This window comes from Nannospalax galili, unplaced genomic scaffold (assembly GCF_000622305.1).
Source record: "Nannospalax galili isolate Female #2095 unplaced genomic scaffold, S.galili_v1.0 scaffold22, whole genome shotgun sequence".
NCBI classification, from domain to species: Eukaryota; Metazoa; Chordata; class Mammalia; order Rodentia; family Spalacidae; genus Nannospalax; species Nannospalax galili.
In genome coordinates, this window is record NW_008347230.1 from 552,963 (window position 1) to 563,547 (window position 10,585).

Below are 10,585 nucleotides of genomic sequence, written 5' to 3' on the forward strand. Positions count from 1 at the left end.
TGTTGCTAACAGGCCCAAGGACATTTTGACTTTTAGCCAAGAAACTGGCTACATTTCTTTGGGGTCTTTTTACCCTAACTGCCTAGCCAATTCCTACCTCCTATTCTTATCACGCCAGCCTCTAAAGGGGTTACCCAAATTGCCAATAGGGAATAGGGACACAGACCGCTCTGGCTTCTTCCATGCTGAACAGGGATGCAGGGTGAGGCAATTGGAGTTCAGTGGGTCTATCTAAAAGACTCCCAAATTGCATGACTTTGTCTACAGAGACTTCTTTAGAGGTGTAACTGTTATGCTTTTCTGAAGTTGGCAAGCTGCCTTTTTTTTAAATATTTATTATTTTTATGTTATGTGTATGGCCTGCATGTATGTGAGTGCACCTGTGTGCAATGCTGAGGTCAGAAGAGGGCTTCAGATTCCCCTGGAACTGGAGTTAAGGACGGTTCGTAGCCACCATGTGGGTGCTGGGAATCGAACCTGGGCCCTCTGCAAGAGCAGTCAGTGCTCTTAACTGCTGAGCCATCTCTCCAGCCCCAGCAAGCTACCTTTAAATGGATCTAGGTGAGTACTCAATTCAGCACGACCTGAGCATGTGCAGCTGCCTGGCCTAAGCAGTTAGTCCCACACGTCTCTGGAGTTCATACAGCTCTACAGTGTGGGCCGTCATCTCCTGTCTCAGTAGAGCTCTTCTGGGGTCCACCCAGGCCTACTGTGTGGCCTGTCATCTCCTGAGAGCTCTTCTGGGGTCCACGCAGGCCTACAATGCAGGCCGTCATCTCCTGTCTCAGTAGAGCCCTTCTTGGAGGATTAACTATTTCCCTCTTCATTTGTCTCCTTAGTCACATTAGTCCAGTATATCTTCAATTAGGGAGTAGAAATGCCAAATTTCAATGTCTGTGGATTATACATGACATGAGTCTTTGTTATGACATCACAAATATTTTCATCATCATCTGTGTAGAACATCAAAAGTAATTTTGCCCACTTATGAGTTCTAGAGTAGATATCTGTTGAACACACAAGAACAACGTTAAGTCAGTAGTTTTGTTTGTTCAAATATCACTGAGCCTTGAGATTCATTTTAATGTAGGGGAGAGAAATAAATCATGAACTCAGTAAATGAATACATTTCATAGTAAAGCAGAAAATGATAAACATTGTGAAGGGAGGCAAAGGGAAATTGGCAACAGAAGTGGGTCACACCACTCAGTATAGTGTCAGGAGAGCCTCCTTAAGATGTGATTTATGGCCTGGCGTGGTGGTGCACACCTTTAGTCCCAGCACTCAAGAGGCTGAGGCAGGCAGATTTCTGTGAGATCAAGGCCATCTGGGGCTACAGGGAGACCTTGTCTCAAAAACAAAACAAAACAAAAAAGATGTGATTTATGCAAAGATATGAAGGAAGTGAAGGGGTACACCAAACTGATATAGGAAGAAAGCATCCTGGGCACAGCCAGGGCTATGTCCTGAGGGAATCATGCAGTGCCGTGGAGTCCCTTGCAAATAGGCTTTCAAAGCTGGGTGGAATAAGAAGTAGGCAGTGCAGGTGGAGAGCTCTCACCTGGGGCCTGGTCATGATGGGCCTTGTACAAGGGTTGATTTTTTACTACAAATGAGAAAGCATGGCACGTGTGTGTGTGTCTGTCTGTCTGAGTGTGTGCCACATATATGCTGGTGCCCAGAGAGGCCAGATGGGGGTATTGGATCATCTGGAGCTGGATTATGGCAGTTGTAAGCTGCCAGATGTTGGTGCTGACAACCAAACGCAGGTCCTCTGGAAGAGCCATTAAGTGCTCTTAACCACTGAGCCATCTCTCCAGCCCAGTTTGATTTGGTTTGGTTTGGTTCGATGTTTAGTGTTTAGTGTTTGGTTGTGTTTGGTTCGATTAAGTTTGGATAGCCTTATTGAGATATAGTTGATATGCCATACAGCTGGTTCTGTTAAAGTGTACAGTTCAGGGCTGGAGAGATGGCTTAGTGGTAAAGAGCACTGGTTGCTTTTGCAGAGGACCCAGGTTTGATTCCCAGCACCTACATGGTGGCTAATAATCATCTGTAATTTCAGTTCCAGGGAATCCGACACCCTCTTCTGACCTCCTCAGGCATTGCACAACATGGGTGCACTTACACACATGCAGGCAACACATAAAAATAATAAAATATTTTTAAAAGTGTACAGTTCAGTGGTTTTCAGCATATTCACAAATATGTGCAAACATCATCACAGTCTAGGTTAGAACATTTTTATCATTCCCAAAAGAATTCCCTACTCTAGCCCTAAGCTACTTTCTGTCCATATAAATTTCTCTATTCAGGACGTTTCATGAGTGGTGTTATATAACACATCATTTGTGACTAGCTTCTTTCACCAGTGTAATCCTTTAAAGTTCATCATTTAATGTCATACTTCATTCCTTTTATGACTGAATATCATTTCATTTTATGAATACACCATATTTTATTTCTCCATTCATTATTTTTGGGCTGTCATAATGTTACTAAGAATATTTCTATACAAGTCTTTGTGTGCATCATAGGGTTTTAAGAGAGAATGACATCTGAGCTAGTAAAGCTAATGAATGGGCTGCAGAAGGGTAAGAGCACTACCACTCTTGCAGAGGACCTGGGTTCAGTTCCCAGCACCCACATGGCCCTAACCAACATTCATTACTCTAGTCCCAGGGGGTCTAACTCCCTCTTTCTGCCTCCGTAGGCACCTTCATGGATATATTGCACATAAATTCATTCAGGCACACAAATACACATAAATAAAAAATAAATCATTTTTAAAAAGACTTTTAAAAATTAATATAAACTAAGAGGATTATCCCAAATGAACATTTGTTTATTATGAAAATGCAAAGTCCCAGGTGTAGGAACTATGGTAATTATTTATTCACCTGCAATAAATTCTTTGTCTTGTTGCATTTCTGGAGTGTGTAATCCTTCCTTGCAGATAAATGTGCATCTTGGTTTGGATTTTGAACAGGCCTGCCTTATCTTTATCACTCATAAGTAGTCAATATTAAAGAGCTCTAGTCCTTGCTGGTAGAGGCTGACACCTGTAAATTGGCAGTATGTGCTCAGAGACCCAGAACTGATCCCTATGGACAGAATGGTTCTAATGGAACCAAGTCTTCTCTTCAGAGGATTCAGGATAGAGGTGAAGGGGAGAAAGAGGCTGGATGAACTTGGTGGTTTTCTGTGTTCAATTAAATTTAAGTTGGATTCAGTTAAGTCCTCATTAGCTATAAACCTGCAAAATAATTAAAATTCTCATTTTCCAATTATCTTCCTCTAGCTAGCAAAGGTATATAGTATCAGCAGGCAGATATACAGGCATTCCCCTCCCACCAAGTAAGTAATTTATGCTCACTATAAAAGATAAATAAATACATGTAAAAGTAAAAAGCACTTATAAAAAAAGCCAGTCACTGTTAACATTTTGGTTTTTAGTTCTCTCCAATTGTTTATTTTATTTTATTTTATTTTATTTTTTTGGTCTTTTTTTGAGACAGGGTCTCCCTGTAGCTCCAGCTGCCTGGAACTCACTCTGTAGACCAGGCTGGCCTCGAACTCACTGCAGCAGAATTGCTGGTTTTCCCTCACAAAGAGGGACTTCTCAGCTACCACAGCTGCTTAGTTCTCACGCCTCTCCTTTTTGTGAAGTTGAGTGACCAGTGATGGGGGAAGAACTGGGAGCTGTGGCCTGTGATGACTCACAGCAGCACATGCTGTGACCACTTTTTATTTGGGTGTGGGACTCACTCGTGTGTGTGTGTGTGTGTGTGTGTGTGTGTGTGTGTGTGTGTGTGTGTGTATGTCAGAGTAGGTTTTGGCTCTCTCCACTTCGTGGGCTCCCTAAATTGGAACTCCTGTCATCAGGCTTGGTAGCAAATGCCTTTAAGACTGAGACATCTTGCTGGTCCACCTGAAAGTTTTTTAGTTTTGTTTTTGTTTTGCATTGGACATAATTAGGATTATATCATGTATTGTTTCATATCTTGTTGACTTTGGAGAGGGGGAGATTTTTTTTTTGAGACAGTGTATGGCCATGTAGCCCAGGCTGGTCTTGAACTCACAACAATCCTCCTGCCTCAGCCTCCTAGAGTGCTGAGATTAGAGGCATGAGCCACCACATCCAGATCATATTTGTTTTTCTTTTTTATTAAGAACATTTCCCCATGGTATTAAACATTCTTTAAAATAGTTTCAAATGTAATGGAAATGTAAAGGCTATCTCTTCAACCATTGCTGCTAGACATTTAGAGTGTTTATTTTTTAAGCTACATACTGCTATAATAAATAGCTGGTATGTTAATAAATTTATGCTCCCAAGCTTGACTATTTCCTTATTATAAATGTGTTGTGAGGCAGTCTCAAATGTGGCTTGAGTGGAAATGTAAATTTGTAGGGCACTTCTGGAAAGCAATTTAGTATTATGTGGCCAGAGGTATAGGATGGATGGTATGGCTCTTGTCAAGTTTTGTTTCTTGATTTGTAAGAGGCCCTCACTTAGGTAATGGAAATGACACATATCTTGATTGAAGAAGTGGCTGTACAATAACAGCTGTTAGTCATCAGATGACATTAAAATCTGAATTTTATTATCTGTAAATTATATCTCAATAAAAAAATTAAATAGCCTCCTGGTAGCTTGTTTGGCATTCCTGAGGCCCTGGGCTCATCTTCAGCACCGCACACAAAAGAATTAAAACACTATAGTACCAAACTGATATTTTCTCCTTGATATAGTCATAAAGAAGAAACTTTTCTAACTATAATTCAGTGTGGCTGAATGCCATATCCCATAACCATCGGTTATCAGCTGCTTGTGGGACACACACTCTGAGAAACACTACTCCATTAGCAATTTTTAAGAAGGGCATTTTAAGCTGGGTGTGGTGGCGCATGCCTTTAATCCCAGCACTCAGGAGACAGAGGCAGGTGGATCTCTGTGAGTTCAAGACCAGGCTGGTCTACAAAGTGAGTTCCAGGCCAGCTGGGGCTACAGGGAGATGCTGTCTCAAAAAAAAAAAAAAAAGACAAAAAAAAGGGCATTTTAGAGCTGGCGAGATAGCTCAGCAGTTAAAAGCAAGTAACTGCTCTTACAGAGGACTAGAGTTCTGTTCCCATCACCCACATCAATGGCTCACTCCAGTTCAGGAGATCTGACACCCTCTTCTGGACTCTACAGCTATCTGCTGTGATAGGCACATACCCATGCACAGATGCGCACGCACACACACACACACACACACACACACACACACACGCACGCACACACACACACACAGATAGGCACATACCCATGCGCAGATACACACACATGCAAATAATTTTTACAATATTAAAAACAAAAATTTTAGAGTATTAAGAACTAAAATGTATTGAGCACATAATATGTACTACACATTGTTTTAATACCTATGCTGTCTAATAAAGTGGTCTTAACCACATGTAGCTATTTAGCACTTGAAATGTGTCTACTCTAATTTGAGATGGCTGCAAGTGTAAAACACTAATCTGAATTTCAAAGACAATACAAAAATGTAAAATATCCCATTAATAATTTTTAAAGTTGGTTGTGTGCTGAAACAATAATCTGGATGTATAAGTTAAATATGCATTAAAATTAATTTTCCCCTCATTTTACTTTTTGGGTTTGTTTTGGGTGTGTTTTGTTGTTTTTGAGACAGGGTCTCTCTATACCCCCAAATGGCTTGGAACTATAAAGACCAGGCTGGCCCCAACCTCACAGAGATCCACCTATGTCTGCCTCCTGAGTCATTTTACTTTTTTAATGGCTACCAGAACATTTTAAATTACCTGTGCATCTCAAATTTGTGACTTCTAAATACTTTACTATTCAATTTTGCTTAGTTTTTCTAACAACCCAGTGATATAGAGTCTTATTACCACTAACCTCATGTTTCAGGTGAGGAAACTGAGATAGTGAAGAGGTTAAACACTTTGCCTGAAGTCATAACTAATAAATAAGCAGTAAAGCTGGAGCTGAGCAGTTTGTTTCTACCCTAGGATCTGGACATCCGATTGAAATAACATTTTAGAAAGGTTTACCTAGGATTTTTAAATCCCTTGCTTTTAAACATCACTTGTAAGATAGGCAAAATATGTTGCATACAGTAGGTAAAACATGAAGCTTTCTGCACAGTGATAAAATAATGCACAAGTGAGGAATTGGGCTGGAGTGATGGCTCAGTGGTTAAGAGCACTGCTGCTGTTGCAGAGGACCTGAGTTTGGTTCCCAGCACCTACATGGTGGCTAAGAACCATTCGCAACTCCAGTTCCAGATGGTCTGGTACCATCTTCTGGCTTCTGAGGGTATTGTATGACACAGGGGCAACTTTACATACATCAAGGCAAAACATTCATACATACAAAATAAAAATAAGGCAAAGTGAGGAAACAGAATTGTTTCATTTTAGGATTTTTGTCACCCAAAGGTGATGACAAATGGTGTTGCTCTTTGAATAAGAATTATAAATTTTCTGGGCGTGGTGGCTTATACCTTTAATCCCAGCACTGGAGGCAGAAGCAGACAAATCTCTGTAAGTTCAAGGGCAGCCTGGTTTACATAGTGAGTTCCAGGCCAGCCAGGGCTACAGGAAGACCCTGTCTCAAAAAGACCAAAAAAAAAAAAAAAAGAATGATTAATTAGTGGCAATTGATACTGATAAGGGCTGAGAACTGAGTAAATTTGAAGCCAGGAAGGGGCTGATGTGTGTTGTCAACAGGTACATTATAGATTTCTACCTAAACAAGTAACACTAGAAACTTGACCCTTCTCCTGTAACCACAAGTTAGTTCAATCCCTGAATTATTTACAGAAAAATTAGGATACTGTGTCAGATCTGCATCTCACAGAGAAAGGAATCAGAGAGCACTCTTCACTTTGGGGCATCTCAAAGTGGGCCATTGGACCCATAGCACCTTCTTCATAGATTGTCTTTGGGAGTTTATTTTCCTCCTGACACTGGCCAGCTTTTCTTTAATACTGCTATGTGTGAAGTTGTGTTCAAGTGCTAGAGAGGGAAAGCCATGTTCCATACCTGGAAGGTCTTATGCCTAATGGGAAGTAGGCATTTGTATGACTAAAGTTGAATTAACCCATGTCTCAAATATAGGTATATCTCCAGATTCCAATTTATGTATATACTATAACTTCTTTTTTTTGTCTTTTTGAGACAGGGTCTCCCTGTAGCCCCCGCTGTCCTGGAACTCACTATGTAGACCAGGCTGGCCTTGAACCCACAGAGATCCGCCTGCCTCTGCCTCCCAAGTGCTGGGATTAAAGGCGTAAGCCATCACGCCTGGCTGATAATTGTTTTTAAAGTTTGCATACAACTGATTTGGAAAATACTGTATCACCCTCTTGGAAAATCACAATTCACATTAGCATGTTAAAGAGTCTGAGAAATTATAGCATTAAAAAAAATCTCAAATTTTGTGTTTCAGATTTGGTATTTGTAAGAGAAGATACGTAACAGTTAAGTTAGAAATCATGACAACATAATGAACACCCACAAACCATTTGCCTCACACAAGGACTAGGAATTGTCATAGCCTGTATCTACCCTGTGCTCCTCTCTAATTACAATTGTCCTTTATCTTCTCTCACTTTGATAGAGGAACAAGAACTCTTACCAGTTAACTGGATATTTCTAAACGACATATTGCTTAGTTTTGCCTGGTTTTGAGCATAATAAAAATGTTATTTTGCATTTTTCAGTAAGCATTGCTTCTAAGATTCGTCTATACTGCTGCTTATAACCTTGTTCATTTTACTGACTACAGCTCCTCTCGAAGAGCAAAGGGACTATAACCAGGAGCACTGGCATAGTATTATTTTGTTTCAGAGCAAGAAGGAAGATTATTTAGAGTGGCTATAAGCTACCATTTGAGGCATGTGCTAAAATAGAAAAATGAGTAAGGATGTGCCTATCTTTGGTGACCTTAGGCTCCAGTGGGGGTATTAACTCTGTATTTCTCAAATTAGGATATGATTAGACCTAGAGACATGCAAAGACAAAGTAAATATGCCATATCATATGAAATGTGTCCATTTTCATATAATTTGGGGAATGTGTAGAGCAGAATTAAATGAGTTTGTGGGGAGCAGGAAAGTAGACTTTAAGGAAAATAATGACAAGATCCTAAGTGCTGGGATTACAGGCTTGTGCCAGAATACTTGGCTTATTTTGTAAATGATACATAAAGACATGAAAGCTAGACACATGTATGGAATACTATGTGATGTTTCAATTTTTCTTTTTTATTACATTTATTTTGTGTGTGTGTATCTGTGCATGATTGTATGTGTATCTGCATGTATACATCCCATAGTGCACAGATGGAGGTCAGAGGACAACTCAGGTAGTCAGTTCTCCCCTTCCACTATGTGAGTTCCAGGGATCGTAAGCCATCTCACCAACCCTACTGCAAAACATGTATTCTTTGTGCAATGTTTAAATAAGTTTAAAAAGATCTCCTCAAATATACTTTGTGATGACAAGATTCTAGATCGTTTCCTCTAGCTTTTAAAAATGCACAGTATATACTTACCTGGCAGGGGAGATACCATGATCACGAAGGTGGTTTTCCCAGAGCGAGGCTTATCCATTGCACTCCGGATGTGCTGACCCCTGCGATTTCCCCAAATGTGGGAAACTCGACTGCATAATTTGTGGTAGTGGGGGACTGCGTTCGCGCTCTCCCCTGATGTATGCAGTGTTTAAAGGTAATCCACATCACCCCACTGTGCAGCAGCACACCAGAATTTCTTCATCCTATCTAACTATAACTTAGTACCCAGATCAGCCTTTCCCCCTCCCTCACATGCACTAGCATTCTATGGATTATAGAAGAAGGACAGATAAAGATAGTGATTTGGACATGTACATACACATAAAGTTTTGTTGTATCATTTAGGAGCACACTTATTCCGCTGAATTACTATAGTAAGTTAAAATGCTAATGTTGTATTGGTCTCTTGTCCATTACCAGAGACTGAAAAGTCTGCACCTGCTGTATGAATTGAGTTTTTGAGGTTGGCCTTAAATGAACAGTGGGGTGCTGCTGCCTGTTGCAGCCACCTTCCTTCCATCTGCGGAGTCAGGAAGGCACGCTTGATGACAGCAATAGTGCAAGCCCCTCTGTGCGGCCCAGTACTGCTTATATTTATGCCACACTTGTGTTCACTTGTGACTGCGTATCTGGCTCTGGGTGCCCCTCAAAATAGGAATCATAGGAGTTGTTCATGGATGCACATAGTTCAATGCAGGTCACAGTAATGTTCAACAAACACTAAATTGAATTTAACTGCATTGAATTGGATTCTAGTTCCATAAGAGATTTTTTTTTTTTTTTTTTTAGTTTTTTAAGTGAGATTGATGTAGAACAAATCTAGACAAGAAAAGGCATTCTTTTTCTGTTTGTTTTTAAACATAGTCTAAATTTAGGATAGGATACAGCTACCAATATGTTCATTGCCCATAATTTTTAAGCATTCTGTGCAGTGACTCACCACAGTACCTAAATAGATATTTTAAAAGTCACAATAGCCCTAGGAAACAAAATTAGGTCTGGCAAATAGAGTGTTTTCTCTTTGCAGTCAGGAATGTCGGGTTGCATTGAGGTATAGAGGAGGATCTTTACATGTAATTTTAGCGAGTTATTTTTTTCCTTTGTACTAGAGTTGAAAATGAAGCAAAGATCGCCCAATAAATTTTTATAGGGCTTTCAGAACATGTTTCATTCTTACTATAAGTCACTAGTCAAAGACTGTCATCTTTCAAAGGGAAAGTGCTGCCTCATTTCCCAACACTGCTCAATGGCCTTGCAGTGTTTTCAGTCCAATGGATCAAAAGGCCAGGCCAGAGAGAGGCACCTCCATTTCAGTAGAAGTGAACTTGGTTTTACTCCTTTCCCTTCTTTTTTTCACCAAAGGAGTTTAGAATTTAAATCCTCCAAGACTCAGAACTGTCCATGTCTAAAAGTAGTAAATAATGGCCACAAGGCACCTGGCCATTCATCCCTGTCTGCTACAGATCTGTGTCCTGAGAGTCTTGAGCACAGGCACGAATGCCATCAAAATAGCCCGTGTATTATAAAGTTTTCTTACTCTTGAGAAGCTGTTTTAATTAATTCATTTATTCAGCATGTTTGTTGGGTACTCTTGCTAAGCCCTGGAGAAAAATTTATCCCTACCCTGAAGAGACTGTCTCAAAAAAGTAGGGCTGGAGAGATGGCCCAATTAAGAGCACCGATTGCTCTTGCAGAGGACTAGGGTTCAGTTCCCAGCACCTACATGGGTGCTAACAACTGTCTGTCACTCCAATTCCAGGGAATCCAACACCCTCTTCAGACCTCTACAGGCATTGAAAAACGTGGGTGCACTTAACATTCATGTAAGCAAAACATTCATACACATAAAATGTAAATTTTTTAAGGTGAAAAGTGAGGATGACACCCAAGGTTGTTCTCTGACCTCTACATACATGCTATGACACAAGCATATACATTCTCTCTCTCTCTCTCTCTCTCTCTCTCTCTCTCTCTCTC

At 40.3% G+C, this 10,585-nt stretch overlaps 1 protein-coding gene and 1 non-coding gene across 2 annotated transcripts in view; both read left to right on the plus strand.

The window, feature by feature from the left end:
* The window catches only part of Vps45 (vacuolar protein sorting 45 homolog), a 65,219-nt gene that overhangs the window by 52,701 nt on the left and 1,933 nt on the right, over window positions 1-10,585 (plus strand). The gene's annotated exons all lie outside the window — the stretch shown is intronic.
* On the plus strand, window positions 8,580-8,743 carry LOC115072153. Its single transcript, XR_003851219.1, has one exon. It is a non-coding gene; the product is annotated as a U1 spliceosomal RNA (small nuclear RNA).